The sequence below is a fragment of the Haemaphysalis longicornis genome, unplaced genomic scaffold (assembly GCF_048455015.1).
Source record: "Haemaphysalis longicornis isolate Haplotype H1 unplaced genomic scaffold, Haemaphysalis longicornis Haplotype H1 scaffold_11, whole genome shotgun sequence".
In the NCBI taxonomy this organism is placed as follows: Eukaryota; Metazoa; Arthropoda; class Arachnida; order Ixodida; family Ixodidae; genus Haemaphysalis; species Haemaphysalis longicornis.
Genome location: NW_027526214.1, coordinates 20,197,422 through 20,205,824, shown reverse-complemented (window position 1 = coordinate 20,205,824; position 8,403 = coordinate 20,197,422). Strand labels below are relative to the sequence as shown.

At 50.0% G+C, this 8,403-nt stretch overlaps 2 non-coding genes across 2 annotated transcripts; both read left to right on the top strand.

The window, feature by feature from the left end:
- Positions 1-1,376: 1,376 nt before the first annotated feature.
- Trnat-agu (transfer RNA threonine (anticodon AGU)) lies at positions 1,377-1,449 on the top strand. The gene has a single exon. It is a non-coding gene; the product is annotated as a tRNA-Thr (tRNA).
- A 5,910-nt stretch (positions 1,450-7,359) lies between these two features.
- On the top strand, positions 7,360-7,432 carry Trnat-agu (transfer RNA threonine (anticodon AGU)). Its single transcript has one exon. It is a non-coding gene; the product is annotated as a tRNA-Thr (tRNA).
- The last annotated feature ends 971 nt before the right edge of the window (positions 7,433-8,403 follow it).

The window sequence follows — 8,403 nt, the reverse complement described above, 5'->3', positions numbered from 1 at the left end:
CCGGTAGCGTCGTGGTTATCGCACCAGACCGGTATTGTAGAGCTCGTGGGTTCGGATCTCACCAGGCATTTTTTCACCAGTTTCTTTCCGACTCAAAAAATTTTTCATCTCTTTCTCTGACGCACCACAACATCCCATTTGCTTTCCGAAGTTTTCTAGACTGCCAACCCTTATTTTCTGTCTTATTTAAGGGAACCCCTCATTTCACATTTTCTGATTCGCTACATGCTTAGCGACGGCCTCTGTTCTGGCTGTCTTGGCGCCAAAGGGAGCTTAAGAGGGTTCAACTCTGGTCGACCACTCTAGACATTTCGTAGACACTCGAGTCACCGCCCGGGGGTTAAAAAGAAGGTCCCCTTCACCCCGAGTAGTCCAAGTGGCCCTGGCTACCACCCCCAAGTGAAGGAAACAAAAATACCTTAACATAAATACCCGAGAAAGTGCTGGGGAAACAGCCCCGCCGGTAGCGTAGTATTTAATGCACTACATCGGTATTCTAGAGGTCGTGGGTTCGGATCCCTCCCGGCGGGAATTTTTTCACCACTTTCTTTTCGACTAAAAAATTTTTCATCCCTTTCTCTTACCCAACACAACCTCCCCTTTGTTTCCGAGGTTTTTGGACAGCCAACCCCTATTTTCTGAAATATTTCACGGAGCCCCTTATTTCCCATTTTGTGATTCGCTACATGCTTAGCGAGGGCCTCTGTTCTGGCCGTCTTGGCGCCAAAGGGAGCCTAAGAGGGTTCAACGCTGGTCGACCACTCTAGACATTTCGTAGACACTCGAGTCACCGCCCGGGGGTTAAAAAGAAGGTCCCCTTCACCCCGAGTAGTCCAAGTGGCCCTGGCTACCACCCCCAAGTGAAGGAAACAAAAATACCTTAACATAAATACCCGAGAAAGTGCTGGGGAAACAGCCCCGCCGGTAGCGTAGTATTTAATGCACTACATCGGTATTCTAGAGGTCGTGGGTTCGGATCCCTCCCGGCGGGAATTTTTTCACCACTTTCTTTTCGACTAAAAAATTTTTCATCCCTTTCTCTTACCCAACACAACCTCCCCTTTGTTTCCGAGGTTTTTGGACAGCCAACCCCTATTTTCTGAAATATTTCACGGAGCCCCTTATTTCCCATTTTGTGATTCGCTACATGCTTAGCGAGGGCCTCTGTTCTGGCCGTCTTGGCGCCAAAGGGAGCCTAAGAGGGTTCAACGCTGGTCGACCACTCTCGACATGTCGTAGACACTCGAGTCACGGCCCGGGGGTTAAAAAGAAGGTTCTTCAGCCCGAGTAGTCCAAGTGGCGCTTGCTACCGCCCCCAAGTGTAGGAAACAAAAATACCTAACAGAAATACCACAGAAAGTGCTGGGGAAACAGCACCGCCGGTAGCGTAGTGGTTATTGCACCAGACCAGTATTCTGGAGGTCGTGGGTTCGGATCCCACCCGGCGGGCATTTTCTCACCACTTTCTTTCCGACTCAAAAATTCATCTCTTTCTCTGACCCACCAGAACCTCCCATTTGCTTTCCGAGGTTTTCTGGACTGCCAACCATTAATTTCTGTCTTGTGTCATGGAGTCCCTCATTTCCCAATTTCTGATTCGCTACATGCTTAGCGAAGGCCTCTGTTCTGGCAGTCTTGGTGCCAAAGAGAGCTTAAGAGGGTTCAACGCTGGTCGACCACTCTCGACATGTCGTAGACGCTCGAGGCATTGCCCGAGTGTTAAAAAGAAAGTCCCCTTCGCACCGAGTAGTCCGAGTGGCGCTGGCTACCACCCCAAAACAGGAAACAAAAATGCATTAACATAAATACCCGAGAAAGTGCTGGGGAAACAGCCCCGCCGGTAGCGTAGTGGTTATCGCACCACACCGGTATTCTGGAGGTCGTGGGTTCAGATCCCACCCAGCCGGCATTTTTTCACCAGTTTCTTTTCGACTCAAAATATTCTTCATCTCTTTCTCTGACCCACCACAACCTCCCATTTGCTTTCCGAGGTTTTCTGGACTGCCAACCCATATTTTCTGTCCTATTTCACGGAGTCCCTCTTTTCGCATTTTCAGATTCGATACATGCTTAGCGAGGGCCTCTGTTCTGGCAGTCTTGGTGCCAAAGGGAGCTTAAAAGGGTTCAACACTGGTCGACCACTCTCGACATGTCGTAGACACTCGAGTCATGGCGCGGGGGTTAAAAAGAAGGGCCCCTTCACCCCGAGTAGTCCTAGTGGCGCTGGCTACAACCCCCAAGTGCAGGAAACAAAAATACCTAACAGGAATACCCCAGAAAGGGCTGGGGCAACACCCCGCAAGTAGCGTAGTGGTTATCGCACCAGAATGGTATTCTGGAGGTCGTGGGTTCGGATCCCACCAGGCATTTTTTCACCAGTTTCTTTCCGACTCAAAAAATTCTTCATCTGTTTCTATGACCCACCACAACCTCCCATTTGCTTTCCGAAGTTTTCTAGACTGCCAACCCTTATTTTCCGTCTTATTTAAGGGAGCCCCTCATTTCACATTTTCTGATTCGCTACATGCTTAACGAAGGCCTCTGTTCTAGCAGTCTTGGTGCCAAAGAGAGCTTAAGGGGGTTCAACACTGGTCGACCACTCTCGACATGTCGTAGACACTCGAGCCACGGCACGGGGGTTAAAAAGAAGGGCCCCTTCTCCCCGAGTAGTCCATGTGGCGCTGGCTACAACTCCCAAGTGCAGGAAACAAAAATACCTAACAGGAATACCCCAGAAAGGGCTGGGGAAACACCCCGCCAGTAGCGTAGTGGTTATAGAACCAGACCGGCATTCTGGAGGTCGTGGGTTCGGATCCCACCCAGCCGGCATTTTTTCACCGGTTTCTTTTCGACTAAAAAAAATTCATCTCTTTCTCTGACCCACCACAACCTCCCATTTGCTTTCCGAGGTTTTCTGGACTGCCAACCCTTATTTTCTGTCTTATTTCCCGGAGCCCCTCATTTCCCATTTTGTGATTCACTACATGCTTAGCCAGAGCCTCTGTTCTGGCAGTTTTGGCGCCAAAGGGAGCTTAAGAGGGTTCAACGCTGGTCGACCACTCTAGTGATGTCGTAGACACTCGAGTCACGGCCCGGGGGTTAAAAAGAACGTCCCCTTCAGCCCGAGTAGTCCAAGTGGCGCTGGCTACCACCCCCAAGTGCAGGATACAAAATACCTAACAGAAATACCACAGAAAGTGCTGGGGAAACAGCACCGCCGGTAGCGTAGTGGTTATTGCACCAGACCGTTTTTCTGGAGGTCGTGGGTTCGGATCCCACGTGGCCGGCATTTTCTCACCACTTTCTTTTCGACTCAAAAAATTTTTTATCTCTTTCTCTGACCCACCAGGACCTCCCATTTGCTTTCCGAGGTTTTCTGGACTGCCAACCCTTAATTTCTGTCTTGTTTCATGGAGTCCCTCATTTTCCATTTTCTGATTCGCTACATGCTTAGCGAGGGCTTCTGTTCTGGCAGTCTTGGTGCCAAAGGGAGCTTAAGAGGGTTCAACGCTGGTCGACCACTCTCGACATGTCGTAGACGCTCGAGGCACGGCCCGAGTGTTAAAAAGAAGGTCCCCTTCACCCTGTGTAGTCCGAGTGGCGCTGGCTACCACCCCCAAGTGCAAGAAACAAAAATACCTTAACATACCCGAGAAAGTTCTGGGGAAACAGCCCCGCCCGTACCGTAGTGGTTATCGCACCAGACCGGTATTCTGGAGGTCGTGGGTTCGGATCCCACCCAGCCGGCATTTTTTCACCAGTTTCTTTTTGACTCAAAATATTCTTCATCTCTTTCTCTGACCCTCCACAACCGCCCCTTTGTTTTCAGAGGTTTTTGGACTGCCAACCCCTATTTTCTGAATTATTTCATGGAGCCCCTCGTTTCCCATTTTGAGATTCGCTACATGCTTAGCGAGGGCCTGTGTTCTGGCAGTCTTGGCGCCAAAGGGAGCTTAAGAGGGTTCAACGCTGCTCGACCACACTCGACATGTCGTAGACACTCGAGTCACGGCCCGGGGGTTAAAAAGAAGGTTCCCTTCAGCCCGAGTAGTCCAAGTGGCGCTGGCTACCACCCCCAAGTGCAGGAAACAAAATTACCGAACAGAAATACCACAGAAAGTGCTGGCGAAACAGCACCACCGGTAGCGTAGTTGTTATTGCACCGGACCATTATTCTGGAGGTCGTGGGTTCGGATCCCACCCAGCCGGGTTTTTTTCACCATTTTCTTTTCGACTCAAAAAATTCTTCATCTCTTTCTCTGACCCACCACAACCTCCCATTTGCTTTCCGAGGTTTTCTGGACTGCCAACCCTTAATTTCTGTCTTATTTCACCTAGTCCCTCATTTCCCATTTTCTGATTCTCTACATGCTTAGCGAGGGCCTCTGTTCTGGCAGTCTAGGTGCCAAAGGGAGCTTAAGAGGGTTCAACGCTGGTCGACCACTCTCGACATGTCGTAGACGCTCGAGGCACGGCCCGAGTGTTAAAAAGAAGGTCCCTTTCGCCCCGAGTAGTTCGAGTGGCTCTGGCTACCACCCCCAAGTGCAGGAAACAAAAATGCATTATTATAAATACCTGAAAAAGTACCGGGGAAACAGCCCCGCCGGTAGCGTAGTGGTTATCGCACCAGACAGGTATTCTGGAGGTCGTGGGTTCGGATCTCACCCGGCGGGCATTTATTCCACCACTTTCTTTTCGACTCAAAAAATTCTTCATCTCTTTCTATGACCCATCACAGCCTCCCCTAGGCTTTCCGAGGTTTTCTCCACTGCAAACCCTTATTTTCTGAAATATTTCACGGAGCCCCCATTTCCCATGTTGTGAATCGCTACATGCTTAGCGAGGGCCTCTGTTCTCGTAGTCTTGGAGACAAAGGGAGCTTAAGAGGGTTCAACTCTGGTCGACCACTCTCGACATGTCGTAGACACTCGAGTCACGGCCCGGGGGTAAAAAGAAGGTCCCCTTCACCCCGAGTAGTCCATGTGGCGCTGGCTACCACCCCAAAGGGCAAGAAAAAAAAATCCCTTAACATAAACACCCCAGAAAGTGCTGGGGAAACAGCCAAACCGGTAGCGTAGTGGTTATCGCACCAGACCGGCATTCTGTAGGTCGTGGGTTCGGATCCCTTTCGGTGGATATTTTTTCACCACTTTTCGACTCAAAAAAATTTTTCATCTCTTTCTCTGACCCACCACAACCTCCCATTTGCTTTCCGAGGTTTTCTGGACTGCCAACCCTTATTTTTTGTCTTATTTCATGGAGCCCCTCATTTCCCATTTTTTGATTCGCTACAAGCTTAGCGAGGGCCTCTGTTCTGGCAGTCTTGGTGCCAAATCGAGCTTAAAAGGGTTCAACGCTGGTCGACCACTCTCGACATTTCGTAGACACTCGAGTCACGGCCCGGGTTTAAAAAGAAGGTCCCCTTCACCCCGAGTAGTCCGAGTAGCCCTGCCTACCACCCCCAAGTGAAGGAAACAAAAATACCTTAACATAAATACCCGAGAAAGTGCTGGGCAAACACCCCGCCAGTAGCGTAGTGGTTATCGCACCAAACCGGCATTCTGGAGGTCGTGGGGTCAGATCCCACCGGCGGGCATTTTTTCACCACTTTCTTTTCGACTCAAAAAATTCTTCATCTGTTTCTATGACCCACCACAACTTCCCCTTTGCTTTCCGAGGTTTTCTGGACTGCCAACCCTTGTTTTCTATCTTATTTCGCAGAGCCCCTCATTTCCCATTTTCTGATTTGCTACATGATTAGCGAGGGCCTCTGTTCTGGCAGTCTTGGCGCCAAAGGGAGCTTAAGAGGGCTCAAGTCTGGTCGACCACTCTCGACATGTCGTAGACACTCGCGTCAGGGCCCGGGGGTTAAAAAGAATGTTCCCTTCAGCTAGAGTAGCCCAAATGGCGCTGGCTACCACCCCCAAGTGCAGGAAACAAAAATACCTAATAGGAATACCCCAGAAAGTTCTGTGGAAACACGCCGCTGTTAGCGTAGTGGTTATCGCACCAGACCAGTATTCTGCAGGTCGTGGGTTCGGATCCCACCCAGCCGGCATTTTTCACCACTTTCTTTTCGACTAAATAATTCTTCATCTCTTTCTCTTACCCAACACGACCTCCCGTTTGTTTTCCGAGGTTTTTGGACTGCCAACCCCTATTTTCTGAAATATTTCACGGAGCCCCTTATTTCCCATTTTGTGATTCGCTACATGCTTAGCGAGGGCCTCTGTTCTGGCAGTCTTGGCGCCAAAGGGAGCCTAAGAGGGTTCAACGCTGGTCGACCACTCTTGACATGTCGTAGACACTCGAGTCATGGCCCGGGGGTTAAAAAGAAGGTTCTTCAGCCCGAGTAGTCCAAGTTGCGCTTGCTACAGCCCCCAAGTGTAGGAAACAAAAATACCTAACAGAAATACCACAGAAAGTGCTGGGGAAACAGCCCCGCCGGTAGCGTCGTGGTTATCGCACCAGACCGGTATTGTAGAGCTCGTGGGTTCGGATCTCACCAGGCATTTTTTCACCAGTTTCTTTCCGACTCAAAAAATTTTTCATCTCTTTCTCTGACGCACCACAACATCCCATTTGCTTTCCGAAGTTTTCTAGACTGCCAACCCTTATTTTCTGTCTTATTTAAGGGAACCCCTCATTTCACATTTTCTGATTCGCTACATGCTTAGCGATGGCCTCTGTTCTGGCTGTCTTGGCGCCAAAGGGAGCTTAAGAGGGTTCAACTCTGGTCGACCACTCTAGACATTTCGTAGACACTCGAGTCACCGCCCGGGGGTTAAAAAGAAGGTCCCCTTCACCCCGAGTAGTCCAAGTGGCCCTGGCTACCACCCCCAAGTGAAGGAAACAAAAATACCTTAACATAAATACCCGAGAAAGTGCTGGGGAAACAGCCCCGCCGGTAGCGTAGTATTTAATGCACTACATCGGTATTCTAGAGGTCGTGGGTTCGGATCCCTCCCGGCGGGAATTTTTTCACCACTTTCTTTTCGACTAAAAAATTTTTCATCTCTTTCTCTTACCCAACACAACCTCCCCTTTGTTTCCGAGGTTTTTGGACAGCCAACCCCTATTTTCTGAAATATTTCACGGAGCCCCTTATTTCCCATTTTGTGATTCGCTACATGCTTAGCGAGGGCCTCTGTTCTGGCCGTCTTGGCGCCAAAGGGAGCCTAAGAGGGTTCAACGCTGGTCGACCACTCTCGACATGTCGTAGACACTCGAGTCACGGCCCGGGGGTTAAAAAGAAGGTTCTTCAGCCCGAGTAGTCCAAGTGGCGCTTGCTACCGCCCCCAAGTGTAGGAAACAAAAATACCTAACAGAAATACCACAGAAAGTGCTGGGGAAACAGCACCGCCGGTAGCGTAGTGGTTATTGCACCAGACCAGTATTCTGGAGGTCGTGGGTTCGGATCCCACCCGGCGGGCATTTTCTCACCACTTTCTTTCCGACTCAAAAATTCTTCATCTCTTTCTCTGACCCACCAGAACCTCCCATTTGCTTTCCGAGGTTTTCTGGACTGCCAACCATTAATTTCTGTCTTGTGTCATGGAGTCCCTCATTTCCCAATTTCTGATTCGCTACATGCTTAGCGAAGGCCTCTGTTCTGGCAGTCTTGGTGCCAAAGAGAGCTTAAGAGGGTTCAACGCTGGTCGACCACTCTCGACATGTCGTAGACGCTCGTGGCATTGCCCGAGTGTTAAAAAGAAAGTCCCCTTCGCACCGAGTAGTCCGAGTGGCGCTGGCTACCACCCCAAAACAGGAAACAAAAATGCATTAACATAAATACCCGAGAAAGTGCTGGGGAAACAGCCCCGCCGGTAGCGTAGTGGTTATCGCACCACACCGGTATTCTGGAGGTCGTGGGTTCAGATCCCACCCAGCCGGCATTTTTTCACCAGTTTCTTTTCAACTCAAAATATTCTTCATCTCTTTCTCTGACCCACCACAACCTCCCATTTGCTTTCCGAGGTTTTCTGGACTGCCAACCCATATTTTCTGTCCTATTTCACGGAGTCCCTCTTTTCGCATTTTCAGATTCGATACATGCTTAGCGAGGGCCTCTGTTCTGGCAGTCTTGGTGCCAAAGGGAGCTTAAAAGGGTTCAACACTGGTCGACCACTCTCGACATGTCGTAGACACTCGAGTCATGGCGCGGGGGTTAAAAAGAAGGGCCCCTTCACCCCGAGTAGTCCTAGTGGCGCTGGCTACAACCCCCAAGTGCAGGAAACAAAAATACCTAACAGGAATACCCCAGAAAGTGCTGGGGCAACACCCCGCAAGTAGCGTAGTGGTTATCGCACCAGAATGGTATTCTGGAGGTCGTGGGTTCGGATCCCACCAGGCATTTTTTCACCAGTTTCTTTCCGACTCAAAAAATTCTTCATCTGTTTCTAT